This window comes from Anolis sagrei, chromosome Y, assembly GCF_037176765.1.
Source record: "Anolis sagrei isolate rAnoSag1 chromosome Y, rAnoSag1.mat, whole genome shotgun sequence".
Taxonomy (NCBI): domain Eukaryota; kingdom Metazoa; phylum Chordata; class Lepidosauria; order Squamata; family Dactyloidae; genus Anolis; species Anolis sagrei.
In genome coordinates this window covers 37,779,929-37,799,954 of record NC_090035.1, presented here as the reverse complement: position 1 = coordinate 37,799,954, position 20,026 = coordinate 37,779,929, and the positions used below count along the sequence as shown (strand labels likewise).

Below are 20,026 nucleotides of genomic sequence, written 5' to 3'. Positions count from 1 at the left end.
TGAGAGACCAGATTGCCAATATCCACTGGATAATGGAGAAAGGCAGGGAGTTTCAGAAAAACATGTATTTTTGCTTCATTGACTATTCTAAAGCCTTTGACTGTGTGGATCATAATAAATTGTGGCAAGTTCTTGGTGGGATGGGCATACCAAGCCACCTTGTCTCTCTCCTGAGGAATCTGTACAAGGACCAAGTAGCAACAGTAAGAACTGACCACGGAACAACAGACTGGTTCAAGATTGGGAAAGGCGTACGGCAAGGCTGCATACTCTCACCCAACCTTTTTAACTTGTATGCAGAACACATCATGCGATATGTGGGGCTTGATGAATGCAAGGCTGGGGTTAAGATTGCTGGAAGAAACATTAACAACCTCAGATATGCAGATTACACCACTCTGATGGCTGAAAGCGAGGAGGAGCTGAGTAGCCTTCTAATCAAGGTGAAAGAAGAAAGCGCAAAAGCTGGGTTGCAGCTAAACATAAAAAAAAACCAAGATTATGGCAACAAGAATGATTGACAACTGGAAAATAGAGGGAGAAAATGTGGAGGCCGTGACAGACCTTGTATTTCTAGGCGCAAAGATGTTCTGCAGATGCAGACTGTGGCCAGGAAATCAGAAGACGCTTACTTCTTGGGAGGAGAGCAATGTCCAATCTCGATAAAATAGTAAAGAGTAGAGACATCAGACTGGCAACAAAGATCCGCCTAGTCAAAGCCATTGTATTCCCTGTAGTAACCTATGGATGTGAGAGCTGGACCTTAGGGAAGCCTGAGCGAAGGAAGATCGATGCTTTTGAACTGTGGTGTTGGAGGAAAGTTCTGAGAGTGCCTTGGACTGCGAGAAGATTCAACCAGTCCATCCTCCAGGAAATAAAGCCCAGCTGCTCACTGGAGGGAAGGATACTAGAGACAAAGTTGAAGTACTTTGGCCACATCAAAGAGACAGCAAAGCCTAGAGAAGACAATTATGCTGGGGAAAGTGGAAGGCAAAAGGAAGAGGGGCCGACCAAGGGCAAGATGGATGGATGGCATCCTTGAAGTGACTGGACTGACCTTGAGGGAGCTGGGGATGGTAACGGCCGACAGGGAACTCTGGCGTGGGCTGGTCCATGAGGTCACGAAGAGTCGGAGAGGACTGAACGAATGAACAACAACAACACACCTCCCAAACTCAAGGTCAATGCCCACCAAACCCTTCTAGGGTTTTCTGTTGGTCGTGGGAGTTCTGTGTGCCAAGATAGGTTCAGTTCCTTCATTGGTGGAGTTCAGAATGCTCTTTGATTGCAGATGAACTATAAATCCCAGCAACTACAACTCCAAATGACAAAATCAATTTTTTTATTTTTTTTTATTCTTGGGTTAGTAGGTGTCTTGTGGCCAAATTTGGTGTCAATTCCCCCAGTAATTTTTGATTTCTGTTAATCCCACAACGAACATTACATTTTTATTTAAATAGATACTACCTGCCACGCATTGTTGTGGCCCAGTCTGTGTATGTGCGTGTATATGTATAGAGAGAGAGAGAGAGAGAGAGAGAGAGAGGAGGAATATATAGGCTATATTCCAATATATTACTCTATGATTGAAGACTTGCTTCCCTTCCACAATTACATCTAAAATCTATGCACACACACACACACACACATAGTAGAAGAAGCCTGATGCCTCAGGGAGAAGGTTTGAGGTGTCATTGTGGAATGGAAGCACATCTTTACTCATATTTTCCAATATATTAATTTGTTCATTTTTCCTATTAATGGAGACTCTTGGAGCACCTTGTCTGTGCACATACCAGGCATGGGCAAACATCAGCCCAACAGGTGTTTAGGACTTCAACTCCCACAATTTTTAACTGCTGGGAATTGAAGTCCAAAATACCTGGAGGGCCCAAGTTTGCCCATGCCTGGTATGTATGTGTTTGTTTGTATGTATGTATATGTACACACACACACACACACACTCATACATATATGTATACACACGCACACTGTATTTTCCAATTTTCCTAACAGCTGGTAGGCTGTTTGGAATTGTGGGAACTGAAATCCAAAACACCTGAAGGGCCAAAGTGTGCTGGTGCATGGTGTATATAAGTGTGTGTGTGTGTGTAGATTTTCTGTGTCATTATGGAAGGGAAATATTAGGAAACATGAATAAAGATATTCTTCCCTTCCAGGAGGACACCTTAAATCTGTAGCCTGAAGCCACAGACTCCTCCTGCTGTTATGACCTCCCTCCCCCCCCCTCACTTTGCATCTTTTGAGGATGGGACAAAAAAAAAATCAAAATATGTCCCAGGGAGCCTCCTATTTGCCAATTTTAGACATATTGATATATTAATTCAAATATATTAAAGATTAAAATAAGAGCTGGTTTCTAAACTATCAACTGAAGTGGCAAAGTGTCAACCTAATACAGGAAGTATCTGGCATGTAGCCAGCGGGGGGGGGGGGGGGGAGGCTTCAGCCCCCCCCCCCCAAATTCTCATGGTGGTCCGCAAGAAGACCTTACTAGTACATTATTTAAACTGTTATGTTTATTCATGAACTGATCACCATGCTCAATATATCCCATATGCATGGGTCACGATACAAAAGGTTTGCTAGGGTAGACCCTTTTCACTCAGACTCAGCCCCCCCCCCCCCCCCCGAACCAAACTCAGCCTCCCCTGAAACAAAATCCTGGCTACGGGCCTGGGAAGTATAATATCAAAAGAGCATATAGTATGCAATTTATCAAAATTCCCAGTACATAGCTCAATTCAGTGGCATAAAGGAAAATCAAAAGGAGCAGCCGCTCTCAAACGCAACAGTTCTAGGTCTGAATAAGGGTTCCACTGTATATAGGCTATATATCCTATATACAGTGGAACCCTTATTTAGACCTAGAACTTATTGAAAGTATTATAATTATATAATTTGCAAAATTATATAATTCATAGAATGACTTAGTTATGTTTAGTTGGTAGGCTCGTACCTTTAACTGTTAGTATGCTTGTAATTTGAGTCTTGCCAATCAGATACAGGTGGAGCTTATTCCTTTGTTCATATATTCTGCCTGTATTTTCTCTCTGCTGTTTTTTTGTTCCTGCATTTTGTTCCTGCATTGAAACTGCATTATACTTTTGTTCCAGCAATAAAGTAAGATTACTTTATGCTACAATGTAGCTTCTCATTGACCACATTACTTTGGAGCTGTGCTGCTGCAGCAGCATTATTTTATTTTTATTTTGATACTCTGCAACATGAAGATTATAACTTTGCTAACATGTTATGAGCCCAGTACTACATAGTCCATGTATCTGGGGTGATTTTTTTTTAAGTATGTGGTTTGAAACTTTGAGAAGGTTTTGTTTTTTTTGAAGGCATGTTTGAGCCTTCTGCTCCTATTTGTTTTGGTGAGCAGTGAGGTTTAAAGTGATAGCTTGCTGCTGAACACCAAACGTTGAAAGACCTGCATCCAGAGACATTAAGAAGATTTATAGCCTGCTATGGCAGAGTTTTTGTTTGAATTTGCCTTCTACGTGCATGAGCAACTGGGGCCAACTTTTGTTGCTTTCCTGTTTTGCTTTGCACAAAAGGATTTTTTTCAGCAAATGTTTCTACAGCTGAAAGGAGAAGCCAACAATCTGTGAGGCAGACCCTGATTGAATTCCAGAGAAATACTGCAAAGTTTGAAAGATATTGAACTGCTAGAAGCCAATTTTACATGGAGGAGTGAATATAAATTGGCTGGTCTGAAATTCGGGCATACTGGGGGTCCTTTTCTTTAGTGCAGTGAATGTTTTTTTTTCTGGAACTTTGGGACTTTATAAAGTGAGAGACCACAATGGCTTTGCCACCTGTTCAAGTTGGTTCACTCCCTTTTGATAGACTAACTGATAAGAATTGGCTGAGTTGGAGTATCAGATTTAAAGCTTATCTCGTTTCTCAGAATTTGTGGGGAATAATTGAAAATTTGCCAGCTCAACTAACTCCTGCTGATAAAGAGAAAGCTGAAAGGGCTTTGGAGCTTCTTCAATTGTCTGTGACAGATTCTTTGTTGGTTCATCTTCTTAATATTCCTCACTCACAAACTGCATGGAACCTGTTTAAAGACATGTTTCAAAGATAATCAAGTGGCTCAAAGATAATTCTTATATGCCAGCTGTTTAACCTCAAACATGAGGAGGGCACCCCAGTTCAATCTCATGTTAGAAAAGTTGTGGCTCTTTTTTTGGAATTGAGAGCACGAGACATTGTTTTTCCCCCTGAGCAGCAGGCGTTAATTTTAATGGGGTCTCTATCTTGCCCTTTTAATGCATTTATGGACTCTCTTCATAGAATTCTGGATAGGGATCTTACGATACCTCTTATTTCTGTAAAAATTATGGAATTTGAAGCTCTATGCAAATTGAGAAGTTTTGCTCCTATGCAGAAGGATTTAGGAACTGCTTCTACTGACACTGTTTGTGTTGTTAATGCCAAAGTCACAAGTTGTGTGCTATAAATGTAAAAAGAAAGGGCACTATGCTAAGAATTGCAAGCAGAATCCAGAGCAGTAGAGAAACAAGCAAGTGGAGAGACCTAGTTCTTCAAAGGATTTTCAGCATGCTTTCCTGGTGACCTCTAAGATGGATACAATGAACTCTTTCATCATTGACTCAGGCTGTTCTCAACATTTGGTAAAGACTATAAAACTGTTGACAAATGTGAGAGACTCATATAAATTTTATTTCTTTGGCAGATGATAGAAAAGTGAAAGTAATGTCTTGCGATCTTTATATTGATAGTCTTGAAATGTACTCTTGAGAATGTGTACTATGTAAAAGAAATTGTGTAGAATATTCTCATTGTCAACAAACTTTTGGATGAAGGTTTTGAGGTGACTTTAAAGAAAGAAAAATCTATGCTGATTGATCGTTAAGGTAATGAAGTACAACTGATACAAGAAAAAGGATTTTTTTTTGTTTTAAAGTCATCTGTTAATGCTGATGTGTCCTCTTGCATTAATCAGATACCTGATAATCCCAGGCCATTACCTGACAAATGTATTTATGAATTTCACAGGAAAATGGGTCATTTGTCATGGCAATAATAATAATAATAATAATAATAATAATATTTATTATTCAATGCAAGCATGACATAACAAACAAATCAAATCATAAACAATAAAATAAACAACATCAGGTGTACTTATAGAACTCAAAAATAACAAACTTAGAAATTTAAATATATAAATCAAACATTTATAACATGTTTACTACTAGATATAATGATAACAAACACTCAAAACATTAAAAGTAAAAAAGGCATTTACAAGTCAACAGGGCTGAGGTGGTGTCCAAGTCAGAGTGATCAAGGTGCTGGCCGAAGAAAATTATAGGTCCTGTAGGGGTCTAGTTACCATACCCCTCCCACACACACCTTCCAATAATATCCTCCCCCATTCTTTATGCCCTCCCAGAGATTCCCAGATCCTCACAATTAAGGAGTCCTCTGAATACTGTTTAAGGGCAGGAATGCAACCCAGCCCTTCATGGGGGGGGGGGGGGGTATAAACTGTGGTTTGAGGTCCTTTGGGAGGCAGATGTGTGGTGTTTTTTCTTGTAATGGTAAGGTGTCTCCATCCATCCTGGAAAGAAGTGAAAAGTGGAGTGCCGCAGAATTCCGTCCTGGGCCCGGTCCTGTTCAACATCTTTATTAATTACTTAGATGAAGGGCTAGAAGGCATGATCATCAAGTTTGCAGATGACACCAAATTGGAAGGGATAGCCAATACTCCAGAGGACAGGAGCAGGATTCAAAACCATCTTGACAGATTAGAGGTGGGCCAAAACTAACAAAATGAAGTTCAACAGTGACAAATGCAAGATACAGGAAAAACGAAATGCAAAGATACAGAATGGGGGACGATGTCTGGCTCGAGAGCAGTACGTGTGAAAAAGATCTTGGAGTACTCGTGGACAACAAGTTAAACATGAGACAACTATGTGATGTGGCGGCAAAAAAAGCCAATGGGATTTTGGCCTGCATCAATAGGAGCATAGTGTCTAGATCTAGGGAAGTAATGCTACCCCTCTATTCTGCTTTGGTTAGACCACACCTGGAATATTGTGTCCAATTCTGGGCACCACAAATCAAGAGAGATGTTGACAAGTAGGAATGTGTCCAGAGGAGGGCAACTAAAATGATCAAGGGTCTGGAGAACAAGCCCTATGAGGAGTGGCTTAAGGAGCTGGGCATGTTTAGCCTGAAGAAGAGAAGGCTGAGAGGAGATATGATAGCCATGTATAAATATGTGAGAGGAAGCCACAGGGAGGAGGGAGCAAGCTTGTTTTCTGCTTCCTTGGAGACTAGGACATGAAACAACGGCTTCAAACTACAAGAGAGGAGATTCCATCTGAACATGAGGAAAAACTTCCTGACTGTGAGAGCCATTCAGCAGTGGAACTCTGCCCCGGATTGTGGTGGAGGCTCCTCCTTTGGAAGCTTTTAAACAGAGGCTGGATGGCCATCTGTCAGGGGTGATTTGAATGCAATATTCCTGCTTCTTGGCAGGGGACTGGACTGGATGGCCCATGAGGTCTCTTCCAACTCTTTGATTCTATGATTCTATGTTGGTAAAAGTCCTATAGTGCTAAGATTTATTGATTGGCTTAACATAGTTGGATTGCAAAGCAGGCTCTGGGTCTAGTGCTGGCTGTTTTATCTGCTGATAGCATCAGGTGAGAAGGCACAGCTGTGGGGGCCATACCCAGTATGATTCGAAAGGCTGGCCCCAGGCAGGAGTTCTAAGGTAGAGTTCTCATCCTCTGGCTGTTTCTGCCGCTCACCAAAGCAGGCTCTGGGTCCAGTGCTGGCTGTTTTATCTGCTGCTGGTGTCAGGTGAGATGGCACAGCTGTGGGGACCACACCCAGTATGTTTGGAAAGGCTGGCCCCAGGCAGGTGTTCTAAGGTAGAGTTCTCACCCTCTGGCTTTTTCTGCCGCTCAGCAAAGCAGGCTCTGGGTCCAGTGCTGGCTGTACCTAAGACAGCTGAGTTGTGTGAGATTCCTATTCAAGGATGTAAGATTTTTCTAGATTGTGAAATTTGTGCATCAGAAAATCTTAAGAAAGCTGTAACAAAATACAGTGCTAGAGTTTCAAAAAGGATCTTAGAGCTTGTTCATATTGATGTATCAGGTCCCCACCCTACTTCTGTAGGTGGGCCAAAATATTTTTTGGTTTTGGTAGATGATTTTTCAATGTGAAATTCACCTTCTTTTTAAGAACTAAAGGTGAAGTTTTTCAAAAAATTCTGCTTGGCTGAAGCTAATGCAGACACAGTTTCCTGAATACTTTTCAGAGTAATCGCAGTGCTGATTTTATGTCCAAACAAATTCAAAATTTGCTTGAAAAGTTTGGTATAGTTTACAGGTTAACAAATCCTTATGCACCCAGTGAAAATGGTGTCGCAGAAAGATAGAAAGGCGTTGTAAAGGTTGTGGCTAGAAAAATGTTAAGAAATTCTAGTTTGTCTGATGGATTGTGGGCTGAAGCCATGGGAAATGCCACCTATGTGCTCAATCGTTCATTTTGTAAAAATGTCAATAGAATTCCTTATGTGTTGTTTTTTGGGAAAAACTCCTGATTTGAGGTTAATCCAAGTTTTTGGAAATGACTCTTTTGTCTTAATTCCTTAGCAAAAAAAGACATAAAAAGGATGCTATCTGGAAGAAATTGAAAAATTTTGGCCCTGATTCTGAGTCAAAAGATTGGTGATTTTGGTGTGGTGACAATCGGGTGATTGTTTTTAGAAATGTGAAGTTCCAACAACACTAGTTGGGAAAGGATTCATTCAAATCAGGAGGTGTTTTTGCCTTTTGAAACTGTCCAAATGCACTCGCCACACAGTCAACTACACAACCACACAAGTTTCACAGCAGCCTGCTACACAAACGAATGCACAGGTGCAATCAGTTTCACAATAGACTGCACAGCAAAATATACAACCAAGCATGTCTCAAGATATACAGTTGGGAACACAAGTGCGAGTAAAGCAAGAATCTATTGCTAGTCAGTTACAAGTCAGTAGTCCTGTAGTTAAAAGAAAAGATCCTCAAAAGAGAGGATTTTTCTGAATCTTCTTATAGTTCAGAAAGTACTAGCTCTAAAGGTTGTAAAGGTTGAGACTGATGAGACGGATGGAGAAGATAGTACTAGAACCATTCCTAGGCACAGTTCTAGGAAAACCAAGGGTATTCCTCCAAAGAGGTGCCATTGTGAAGTAGTGAAAATTCAGAATGACTGGTCTGAACCTCAAAGTTATAAAGAGATGCTGAAAAGAGATGAGACCGAGAGAAATCTTTGGCTGAAAGCGGTGCAAAGTGAATTTGATTCTTTGAAAAGTTTGCAGGTCATGGTGAAGTCCAGGTTAGTTGCCAGAGGTTTTGAACAGATATATGGAGAAAATTTTAATGAGATATTTAGTAGGCTTGGGCAAGTTCGTTCGGAAGCTTCTAAAATCGTAATTAATTCGGATTAAATTCACTTTTGAATCAATTTTGAGCCATGCAGGAATAGTGGGAGGAGCAATTCTGAATTGAAGCAACTTACCCGTTTTTGGAATTATTTTCGGATGTCTGGTGCAAGTTTTAAAATCTCCCGTCCCTTGCGGCAAGCGGCGCAATAAGTGAGTCAGCATTACTCCACTTCTGGTCCCTGGCCTCAGCTTAAGCGGATTTCCTCTCTCCTCCTGCCAGTCACATTTGCTCTGCTGCTTCCCTCCTCCTTCCTCCTTCTTCATGCTGTCCTTTCTGGGCACAGCTGGGGCTTGCTGCTCCCGAAGGCAGCCTTTGGCCTCTCTCCACACTCTGCCTGCCTAGCCTACTGCCTTCCTGGGCCAGGAGGTTAAAACTATTATTATTATTATTATTATTATTATTATTATATTGTTGTATATTATATTATACTATACTATTATTATAATTATATATTATTATATTATATTATATTATAGCTTGGGGACCCAGCGCTGCCCGGGTTATTAGAGAAAGTGGGTAATGGCGGTTCTGTATGCCAAGTTTGGTCTTTATTGGTCATTGGATGATGGTTGCATTGTTTTCAGGAAGGGAGTGAAGGTACTTGAAGTCCCATCATCCATGGTCCACCCTCCTCCAAACAGCAGCAAGATATATTTATTTAGTTAGTTTACTTCTATACCGCTGTTCTCAGCCAGGAGGCGACTCACAGTGGTTCACAGCACACAGGAAACAGCAAAATTCAATGCACCAATATAAAAGACAGTTAACAACCTAATCTAAATACACAGTTAGTACACCATTACTATAATAACCATTCACTAGCATCTTATCATTAAAAAACACGATCCAGATTCGTCATCCATTGTTCCATTCATATGTCATTACCAATCATTGCACTAAATTATTCGAACGCCTGCACAAATAACCAGGTCTTTACTTTTTTGTGGAATACCATTAGAGATGATGCTAATCTAATGTCTGTGGGAAGGGCGTTCCACAGCCGGGGAGCCACCACCGAGAAGGCCCGATCTCTCGTCCCTGCCAGCCGTGCTTGTGAAGCTGGCAGGATCGAGAGCAGGGCCTCCCTGGAAGATCTCAAAATCCTGGTGGGTTCATAGGCCAAGAAGTGGGTCATGGGGGCTCTGTGTGCCAAGTTTAGTCTTTATCAGTCATTGGATGAGGGTGGCAGTGGTTTTAGTAAGTGAGTGAAGGTACTACAAGTGCCAACATCCAGAGTCCATCCTCCTTCAAACTGCAGCAGGATGCAGAGTGAGTCATGGGGGCTCTGTGTGTTAAGTTTGGTCTTGATCAGTCATTGGATTAGGGTCACAGCAGTTTCGGTAAGTGAGTAAAGGTACTGTAAGCCCCATAATCCATGGTTCATCCTCCTCCAAACTGCAGCAGGATGTAGAGCGGGTCATGGGGGCTCTGTGTGCCAATTTGGTCTTGATTGGTCATTGGATGAGTGTTGCAGAGTGGAAGTACTTGAAATCCCATCATCCATACTCTGTTGGGATGATGGGACTTGTTGGGAAGTGAGTGGAAGTACTTGAAGTCCCACCATCCATACTCTGTTAACCCCCAAACCTCACCAGAATGTTGAGTTGGCCAAGGGGGCTCTCTGTGCCAAGTTTGGTCTTTCTTGGTATTTGGATAAGTGTCGCTGTGGTTTCAGGAAGTGAGTGAGATACTGGAAGTCCCATCGTCCATCGTATGTCCTCCTCCAAACAGCAGTAGGATGTAGAGTTGGTCATGGGGGCTCTCTCTGCCAAGTTTGGTTTTTCTTGGTATTTGGATAAGTGTCACTGTGGTTTCAGAATGTGAGTGATGGTACTGCAAGTCCCATCATCCATGGTTCATCCTCCTCCCAACTGCAGTAGGATGTAGAGTTTGTCATGGGGGCTTTGTGTGCCAAGTTTGATTTGTATTGGTAATTTTCTGACTCAGCCCCTGGCCTTTTCCTTTCCTCTCTTTGTCATCTTGGAATCTTGGAATTGAAGGTGGCCAATCAGAGACCATATGCAAATTTCCTACTCATGTCCCCATTTCTGTGATGAACTCTTTTCTCCACCAGGGGCTCCTATTGAAGCTGGCCAACCAGAGACCATATAGAAATAGCACCACAGCGGCAGCCAATCAGAACGCTGGTACATACTCCTCCCGCCACACCGCCACACGTCCGCCGCATACAAACTTTGACTTCTATTATATGTATAGATAGATAGAAAAATATATAGATATAGATAATTATATTATTATTGTATATTATATTATATTATATTATTATTATATTATATTATATTATTGTATATTATTTTATTTTATTATTATTATATTATTATATTATATTATTGTATATTATATTATGTGATTATATTATATTATTGTCATGAACCAGATGCCTTAAAGGAGTCAGACACAAAAAATAAAGGTCCAAACAAAGTTTTTTAACACAACAAAAATAGCTAGAAACACTTAATTCAGTGTATCTAGCAAGAACTTAAAGTCCGTAGCAAATTGCTGTGCAAAAAACGTAATTTAGCAAATAATCCGGATTATACTGGGATATAATCCGGGATAACAGAAAGTTCAAGCAAACAGCTTCAAAATCACAGAGTTCAGAAAACACAAGAAAACAAGGTGTAAGCAAGCAAAAGCATTGTCGAAAAACAGTCCCAAGTCGTAGCATGTCCAAAAGCAGAAGATTAACCCCAGAATGCGATTTTGTCGTCCAAAAACAATCCGAAGTCAGGACTTATAGGAATCCAGTCGGTAGCAGCACAAAAACTCTGGTTTAAAATGGTTTAAAACGGCTTCTCTGTAATAACCCAGCTAAACTTCTGGGCCAGGAGATTAAAACAACTACTACTACTATTATTATTATTATTATTATTATTATCATCATCATCATCGATGGCTATAATAATATACAATTATAATAATATAATATAATATACAATTATAATAATATAATATAATATACAATTATAATAATATAATATAATATACAGTAATATAATGTAATGTAATGTAATATATAATAGAATAATAATAATAATAATAATAATAATAATAATAATAATAATAATAGTTTTAACCTCGGAGAAGGAGAGGGGGGTGGGATTCTCTATTCCAGTTTTAAAATGCTTCACAATAATAATAATAATAATAACAACAACAACAACAACAAACCCCCTTTTGACCATGCAGGGAATGCACAATTTAAGCACCCCTGATAGATGGCCATCCATTCTTAATAATAATAATAATAATAATAATAATAGTTTTAACCTCCTGGCCCAGGAAGTTTAGCTGGGTTATATTAAAGAGAAGCCGGTTTTTTAAACCAGAGTGGATGAATTTGCTCCCTTTGCCGCCACCCCCCCCCCCCTTTTCTGGAGTAAAACAACTACTTTCAAAGTAAAGACCACCCATTAACGAAGGATTCGGAAGTATTGTATGTATTGTGTTCTTTTCTTGTGTTCTTGCCATACATCAAGGGAACTACTGACCGCATAGGGAAGCTGATGAGGAAACACAACATACAAACTATCTACAGACCCACCAAGAAAATCCAACAAATGCTATGTTCAGCAAAGGACAAGAGGGATCCTCTTGCTTCTGCAGGAGTCCACCGTATACCATGCAGCTGTGGACAAGTTTACATAGGGACCACCAAAGTCAGCGCCCAAACACGAATCAAGGAACATGAAAGGCACTGCAGACTACTTCAACGAGAGAAGTCAGCCATAGCAGAGCACCCGATGAACCAACCTGGACACAGCATATTAGAACACAGAAATACTGAACCACTCTCACAACCACCATGTCAGACTACACAGAGAAGCCATTGAAATCCACAAGCATGTGGACAATTTCAGCAGAAATGAGGAAACCATGAAAATGAACAAAACCTGGCTACCAGTATTAAAAAAAACTCTAAAATTAGAACAGCACAACAACAGAGAGAAAACAAACAAGGACATCTAATTACCTCTCAACAAAAGATTGCTCCAGGCACTGCCAGGCAATCAAATGCTAATCAAGGTGTTCAGTTGAAACATTCACACCTAGCTCCAGAAGACAAGAGTCCTTTGTCCTGCCCTGGTCATTCCACAGAACTTTTTCCTAGTTCCAACAGACCTCACTACCTCTGAGCATGCTTGCCATAGATGCAGGCGAAACGTCAGGAGAACATGCCTTTAGAACATGGCCATATAGCCCGAAAAAACCTACAACAACCCAGTGATTCCGGCCATGAAAGCCTTCGACAACACAAATGTTTGTTGTAATTTATGTGGATTATGTGTTATGCATCAGGTCTGAGGAACAAATTCAGGAAATGTTCCAGAGTTTGAACAAAGTATTGAAAATCAAAAATCTTGGAGATGTTAATAAATATCTTGGTATAAATATTACCTGAAATGAAGGTGGTTTTGAGTTAAACCAAACTGACAAGATGTATGATCTTTTTAGGAGAACCAGAATGGAAAATGCAAACACTGTAAATACACCCATGGCACTTCAGTTTTTACAACATGCAGATGGAAAAGTGTTCGATAACGATTTCATTTATCGTTCAGTTATTGGCTCTTTATTGTACATTGCAAATAACAAAAGGCCTGATTTTTCTTTTTCTGTTGGTATTCTAAGTCAAAGGATTCAAAATCCTTCACATACAGACTGGGCTGGAGTGAAAAGAGTTCTGAGATATTTAAAGCAAATGGCTGAAAAAGTTTTCAGAATTTGTCCAGATGATGAAGAGTCTTTAGTATTAGATTTTGATAGTTCCTTTGCAAATCTAAAGGAAAATAAATCTATTACTGGATTTGTAATAAAATATGTAAATATACCAGTGTGTTGGAAGAGCAGAAGACAGAAAATTGTGGTACTGAGTACTGGAGAAGCTGAATTCTCAGCATTGTCTGATGCTTTGACATCAGCAGAATGGTTAGAATCTTTTATTAGAAGTCTTAACATTGATTTAGAATTGCCAATGCAAGTTTTTGTTGATTCTCAAACCTGCATCGCTTTGGGTAAAAATCAAAATATGAAAACAAAGTCCAGATACATCAATGTCAGATATTCAAATGTACAATAGTTTGTTAAAGACAAAAGAATTGTTCTCGATTATATTCTTTCAGCTGAAAATGTTGCTAACATTTTGACTAAACCTCTTACTTTTGAAAAACACAATAAGTTTTGTGAGAAAATGAATTTATAAATGTGAACTAATATAATTTTGTGGAGGAGTGTTGAAAGTATTATAATGTTTGCAAAATTATATAGTTTATAGAATGACTTAGTTATGTTTAGTTGGTAGGCTTGTACCTTTATTTGCTGCTGCATTTGTTGACCGCCGTTCTCAGCCCTAGGGCGACTCACGGCGGCTCACCTTTAACTGTTAGTATGCTTGTAATTTGAGTCTTACCAATCAGATACAAGTAGAGCTTATTCCTTTGTTCATATATTCTGCATCTGCCTGTATTTTCTCTCTGGTGTTTTTTTTTTTTTTGTTCCTGCATTTTGTTCCTGCATTGAAACTACATTATGCTTTTGTTCCAGCAATAAAGTAAGATGACTTTATGCTACAATGTAGCTTCTCATTGACCACATTACTTTGGGGCTGTGCTGCTGCTGCAGAAGCATTATTTTATTTTTCTTTTGATACTCTGCAACATGAAGATTATAACTGCTGACAGAACTGTTGTGTTTGAGAGTGGCTGCTCCTTTTGATTTTGCTTTATGCCACTGAATTGAGCTATGTACTGGGGATTTTGGTAAATTGTATACTATATGCTCTTTTGATATCATACTTTCTCATTACATAGATTGTTTTGTGGTTGTTTTGATACCCTACAAGTATTCTGGGATATTGTGTAGTAGTCAACCTAATACAAGCCCATTTCAGTCTCCTTGAGGCCAAAGGGTTATATGGATATGTCGAAGGGCCCTGGGTTACCTGAGTCCACATTGCCATATAACCCAGTTCAAATATATTATATAGGTATTATTATTGTTGTTATTATTATTATTACAGATGCATAGATATTATAATAGGCATATAGATATTATTATAGACACAAATATTAAAGGCGTGTAGGTATTATTATTATAGATGTTATTTATTTATTTCGTATCTAAAGCATTGCATAAATTAGTATAAAGCTGATTAAAAATAGAAGGAGCACAGGGCTAAATATCTTTCAAGCAAAAACTAGCAACAGATGTAAGGATATTATTACATACCTGTAGGTATTATTACAGGCATATAGATATTATACGTATTTATTTGTTTATTTGTCGTGTCAGGACAACCAGTCAAATTATATTACATTTCTAACAGAACAAAGCGAACAAACAGACAAAATACAAAATTTGTGAGTTTGGTAGTTGATTAAATGTCCTTTGACCAGTATCTGGTCACTTGGAGTGCTTCTGGTGTTGCTGCAAGAAGGTCCTCCATTATGCATGTGGCAGAGCTCAGGTTGCAGTGCAGGAGGTGGTCAGTGGTTTGCTCCTCTCCACACTCGCATGTCGAGGATTCCACTTTGTAGCCCCATTTCTGAAGGTTGGCTCTGCATCTCGTGGTGCCAGAGTGCAGTCTGTTCAGCGCCTTCCAAGTCGCTCAGTCCTCTGTGTGCCCAGGGGGGAGTCACTCATTTGGTATCAGCCATTGGATTGAGGTTCTGGGTTTGAGCCTGCCACTTTTGGACTCTCGCTTGCTAAGGTGTTCCAGCGAGTGTCTCTGTAGATCTTAGAAAACTATTTCTAGATTTAAGTAGTTGACGTGCTGGCTGATACCCAAACAGGGGATGAGCTGGAGATGTCTCTGCCTTGGTCCTTTCACTATTGGCTGCTACTTCCCGGCGGATGTCAGGTGGTGCAATACCAGCTAAGCAGTGTAATTTCTCCAATGGTGTAGGGCACAGACACCCCGTGATAATGCAGCATGTCTTATTAAGAGCCACATCCACTGTTTTAGTGTGGTGAGATGTGTTCCACACTGGGCATGCATACTCAGCAGCAGAGTAGCACAGTGCAAGGGTAGATGTCTTCACTGTATCTGGTTGTGATCCCCAGGTTGTGTCAGTCAGCTTTTGTATGATATTGTTTCTAGCACTCACTTTTTGCTTGATGTTCAGGCAGTGCTTCTTGTAGGTAAGAGCATGGTGCAGAGTGACTCCCAGGTATTTGGGTGCACTGTAATGCTCCAGTGGGATTCCTTCCCAGGTGATCTTCAGAGCTCGGGATGCTTGTCATTTCTTGAGATGAAAGGCACATGTCTGTGTTTTGGATGGGTTGGTGGTCAGCTGGTTTTCCCCATAATAGGCAGTAAGAGCACCTAGAGCTTCAGAAAGCTTCTGTTCCTCTGTTCTATCTTTCTGTTCAAAGCTCCCTGCTTGAGCAGTAATGGCACGATCATCAGCATAGATGAAACTCTCTGTCCCTTCTGGCAGTGGCTGGTCATTTGTGTAGATGTTAAACATGGATGGAGCAAGCACGTTCCCCTGAGGCAGGCCGTTCTTCTGTGTCTGCCATCTGCTTCTCTGGCCCTGGAACTCAACAAAAAAGCTCCTGTTTTGTAGCAGGTTTCCTATGAGGCGGGTGAGGTGGTAGTCCTTTGTGATATTATACATTTTTCTCAGGAGGAGGCAGTGGTTCACAGTATCATAAGCTGCTGACAGGTCTATGAAGACAGCTCCTGTGATCTGCTGCCTTTCAAAACCATCTTCTATGTGCTGAGTCAGGTTCAACATTTGCAATGTGCAGCTTTTGCCTTTTCTGAAGTCAGATTGCTGTGGGATCAGACATGGGTCTATTTTTTCTATAATTCTAGCAAAATAAGTCTCTCCAGAACTTTGTAGAGGTGGCACAACAGGGAGATTGGTCTGTAGCTTTGTGGGTCATTGCGGTCTTTGTCTGACTTTAAGATGGCGATGACTCTTGCTTTCCTCCCAATTTTGGGGATCTGAAAGGATGCAGTGCAGTTGTTCATCAGCTCCAGCAGCCAGCGCCTTGCTTTTGGACCAAAGTTCTTGATTTGTTCCATCCATAGATCATCCAGACCAGCTACTTTGCCATTCTTACATTTATTGAGAGCCATGTCCAATTCAGTAGATGTAAAGGGTTCATGAAGGTTGTTGTTCTCAATCTCTGGTTGTCTGGCTATTGGTTTCTTTTCTACTTTGATGGCAAGGTTGGGTTTCCCATTCTTCAAGAGTTGGTGTGCTATCTGATCTACCTTTATGTTGGCGTGGGTATTAGTTTGTGAGGGGTCGTTGCTCAGCCGTCTCAGCAGCCTCCATGCCTTCTGGCTGCTCCTGCCCATGCCGACCTTTGTGATCAACTTGATCCACTGTTCTTTCTTGGCTTCAGAGATGGAGGACACAATGCTCTGCGCTGCCTGAAGGGTTTGCTCACTAAATGGGTCTTGGTTGTGGAGCCTGTAATAGTTTCCCAACAAGGCAGCTGTTTCAGGAGTAATGCCCTGAAGGTATTTGGTTCTGCAGCCTCTCGGTATCAAGTCCTGTGAGCAGGTTTTAACGATTTCAATAAAATGCTCGTATTCCTCAGGGATTGGCGCAGCCGATGTGATCATGTCATCTAACATGTCTGAGAATTTAGTCCAATCTGCCTTTCTGAAGTTGAATCTTCATTAAATCAAACTTCCTGAGGCCTTATAGTTGGGAACAGTTGACATACTATTGGTCGATGCTGTGTGTTTCGGATTGGTGGTCCCACTGATTTGGTGCATTGCTGTACGATGCTGTCACTCACAAATAGGAGGTCTGCGTTTTAACCTCGGTGCCATCTCCCACTATTGTAGGATGGTGGGAGCTTTCTATCATGAATGAGTGATAGTTTGTGCAGTTCAGACCAGGAGAGGACAGCCTCTCCATTTTTTTCCTCTTGGGCATAGCCCATTACGTGGCTATGGCTGTTGAAGTCACCAATTACTACCGCCCTTTGATGCCTATCAAAATTTTCGGGGGAGGAAAAGCAGTACTCTTCATTTGGGGGCTTGTACACAGAGGTGGTGGTGATGTTATTAAGCTCTACTGTTATAACCTCAATATTGTTTTCTTCAGTGTTGTGGGCACTGCTGACTTGGAGGCCTGGTTTGACACAGATATTATATGTGTATATAGTAGGCCTGTTTGATCAATAAAAAATTTGTTTCTAAAATCAATTTGTAATTGGGGTGTTTTTTTGTTTCGATATTTAAAATATTTACAAAACTTTCCAAAAAAATGTTTTGTTATTTACGAAATTTCGTAAATATTTACAAAACATTTTAGAAACAAATTTTTTCTTGATCAAACAGGCCTAATAACCACAGCTCCATACCATTGAAACAGGAGTTAAAGCAGTATCAAATTGCATCAACTCTACAGTGTAGATGCTCCTCCAGACTCTGCAGGGTGCTAATCCCCCTCCTCCCCATTTTTCCAACCCCATTTCCACGTGTTTTGGCCCCTCACCGCTATCCTTTGCAGCATCCTGCCCCGGAAGCTCCTGCAGGCCGCCTTCACACGTGCTTTGCCAGAGTCCCGCGAGTCACATGATAGCAGGACGGCAACCAATAGCCATGCAGAGAGGCCGCAGGGCGCGGTGGGAAATGTAGTCCAGAGACCTACACGCTTTTGTTTTGTATGTAACTGCTTAATCTAGTCTCAGACATACTTTTTCTCTCTCTTGAATTCCGCCCAAGGTCTTCAGCCTCCTCTGCCAAAGAGTGCTCGTACATCACCTAAGAAGTGCCAGGAGGGGGGGGAGGAGGAGGAGGGCGCAGCAGCCGGAGCCGATCGGATGGCGCGCGCGCTCCTGCGCCCTCCTCCTCCTCCTCCCCCCCCCCCTCCCGGCACTTCCTGCAACACAGCTGGGAGGAGGAGGAGGAGGAGGAGCGCACAGGAGCGCGCGCGCCATCCGATCGGCTCCGGCTGCTGCGCGCTCCTGCGCGCTCCTCCTCCTCCTCCTCCTCCCAGCTGTGTTGCAGGAAGTGCCGGGAGGGGGAGGAGGAGGAGGAGGGCGCAGCAGCCGGAGCCGATCGGATGGCGCGCGCGCTCCTGCGCCCTCCTCCTCCTCCTCCCCCCCCTCCCGGCACTTCCTGCAACACAGCTGGGAGGAGGAGGAGGAGGAGGAGCACGCAGGAGCGCGCGCGCCATCCGATCGGCTCCGGCTGCTGCGCCCTCCTCCTCCTCCTCCTCCCAGCTGTGTTGCAGGAAGTGCCGGGAGGGGGGGGGGAGGAGGAGGAGGAGGGCGCAGGAGCGCGCGCGCCATCCGATCGGCTCCGGCTGCTGCGCCCTCCTCCTCCTCCTCCCCCTCCCGGCACTTCCTGCAACACAGCTGGGAGGAGGAGGAGGAGGAGGGCGCAGTAGCCGGAGCCGATCGGATGGCGCACGCGCTCCTGCGCACTCCTCCTCCTCCTCCTCCTCCCAGCTGTGTTGCAGGAAGTGCCGGGAGGGGGAGGAGGAGGAGGAGGGCGCAGGAGCGCGCGCGCCATCCAATCGGCTCCGGCTGCTGCTCGCGCCGCCCCTTCGCCCCGCCCGCCCCATTTACTGCTGGGGTGCTTGGGAGCGCCGGATTGGCTCCCAGGCACCAGCAGCACAGCAGCCTCCATCCCATTAACGAGACGAGCTGAAGCTCGTAAAAAAAATGGGGCTGCTGTTTCGATATTTTTAAACCCTTCCGGGTTTGAAAATATGTTTTGATATCGCGTCGGATATGGTAAAAATAACGATTAAATTACGAAATAACGAATTAACGAACTAAAACCGACAGGCCTAGTATATAGGTATTATTATTATAGACCAGTGGTTCTCAACCTGGGGGTCGCAACCCCCAGAGGGGTCGTCCGGCCATTTCGGAGGGGTCGTGGTGCCATGTCATTGGCCCCACCTCCTCCACCAGGCTGCGCAGTGCTGCTTCTGTTGTCTGTTTTGTGCCGCCTGCCGTAACCAGGACAAGAGGCAAAATGTGAGGCCAGGCCATATGGTGCTGCCTCACTCGCCTGGCTTTTGCTGCTTGCCAGGCCCGACGGGCGGTGCGAGCCAGGCAAGGGGTTTCCTGTGAGGCCAGGCCACGTGGTGATGCCTCCCTCACCCGGATCACTCTGCCCACTGGGTCTGGCAAGTGGCAAAAGCCAGGTGAGGGAGGTAGCACCACCTGGCCTGGCCTGGCCTTGTGGGAAGCCCATCCCCTGGCTCACGCTGCCCATCAGGCCTGACAAGAAGCGCAAGCCAGGCAAGGGGCTTCCCGCAAGGCCAGGCCACATGGTGGTGCCTCTCTCACTTGGGTCGCGCTGCCCGCTGGGTCTGGCAAGTGGCAAAAGCCAGCGCCGCGTGGCCTGGCCTCGCAGGAAGCCCCTCATAGAATCATAGAATCATAGAATCAAAGAGTTGGAAGAGACCTCATGGGCCATCCAGTCCAACCCCCTGCCAAGAAGCAGGAATATTGCATTCAAATCACCCCTGACAAATGGCCATCCAGCCTCTGCCTAAAAGCTTCCAAAG

The 20,026-nt window shown here is 42.7% G+C and overlaps 1 long non-coding RNA gene across 1 annotated transcript in view; it reads left to right on the top strand.

Moving 5' to 3' along the window:
- The first annotated feature begins 14,020 nt into the window (after positions 1-14,020).
- The window catches only part of LOC137095172 (uncharacterized), a 34,417-nt gene continuing 28,411 nt past the window's right edge, over positions 14,021-20,026 (top strand). The window contains exon 1 of the long non-coding RNA XR_010908802.1: positions 14,021-14,082. This is a non-coding gene — a long non-coding RNA (uncharacterized lncRNA). The remainder of the gene's footprint in view (positions 14,083-20,026) is intronic.